Here is a 1,271-nt window from a genome sequence, read left to right as displayed (position 1 = left end):
GGGCGCTTGCCTCGACCACCATCGGCACACGCTCCGCCCTGGTGCGGTCGGTTGCCTCGAGCACCATCGGCACACGCTGGGCCCTGGTGCGGCAGGTTGCCTCGACCACCATCGGCACACGCTGGGCCCTGGTGCGGGCGCTTGCCTCGACCACCATCGGCACACGCTGGGCCCTGGTGCGGGCGCTTGCCTCGACCACCATCGGCACACGCTGGGCCCTGGTGCGGCAGGTTGCCTCGACCACCATCGGCACACGCTGGGCCCTGGTGCGGGCGCTTGCCTCGAGCACCATCGGCACACGCTGGGCCCTGGTGCGGTCGGTTGCCTCGAGCACCATCGGCACACGCTGGGCCCTGGTGCGGCAGGTTGCCTCGACCATCATCGGCAGCCTCGACCACCATCGGCACACGCTGGGCCCTGGTGCGGGCGGTTGCCTCGACCACCATCGGCACACGCTGGGCCCTGGTGCGGTCGGTTGCCTCGAGCACCATCGGCACACGCTGGGCCCTGGTGCGGCAGGTTGCCTCGAGCACCATCGGCACACGCTGGGCCCTGGTGCGGCAGGTTGCCTCGACCACCATCGGCACACGCTGGGCCCTGGTGCGGGCGGTTGCCTCGACCACCATCGGCACACGCTGGGCCCTGGTGCGGGCGCTTGCCTCGAGCACCATCCGCACACGCTGGGCCCTGGTGCGGCAGGTTGCCTCGAGCACCATCGGCACACGCTGGGCCCTGGTGCGGCAGGTTGCCTCGAGCACCATCGGCACACGCTGGGCCCTGGTGCGGGAGCTTGCCTCGAGCGCCATCGGCACACGCTGGGCCCTGGTGCGGCAGGTTGCCTCGAGCCCCATCGGCACACGCTGGGCCCTGGTGCGGTCGGTTGCCTCGAGCACCATCGGCACACGCTGGGCGCTGGTGCGGGCGCTTGCCTCGACCAGCATCGGCACACGCTGGGCCCTGGTGCGGCAGGTTGCCTCGATCACCATCGGCACACGCTGGGCCCTGGTGCGACAGGTTGCCTCGAGCACCATCGGTACACTATCGGCCCTGGTGCGGGCGGTTGCCTCGACCACCGTCGGCACACGCTGGGCCCTGGTGCGGGCGCTTGCCTCGAGCACCATCGGCACACGCTGGGCCCTGGTGCGGCAGGTTGCCTCGAGCACCATCGGCACACGCTGGGCCCTGGTGCGGGAGCTTGCCTCGAGCGCCATCGGCACACGCTGGGCCCTGGTGCGGCAGGTTGCCTCGAGCACCATCGGCACACGCTGGGC

This window comes from Durio zibethinus, unplaced genomic scaffold (assembly GCF_047325235.1).
Source record: "Durio zibethinus cultivar Kanyao isolate XHJ-2024 unplaced genomic scaffold, ASM4732523v1 HiC_scaffold_3, whole genome shotgun sequence".
Lineage (NCBI taxonomy): Eukaryota > Viridiplantae > Streptophyta > Magnoliopsida > Malvales > Malvaceae > Durio > Durio zibethinus.
Note: the sequence above shows the minus strand (reverse complement) of the source record.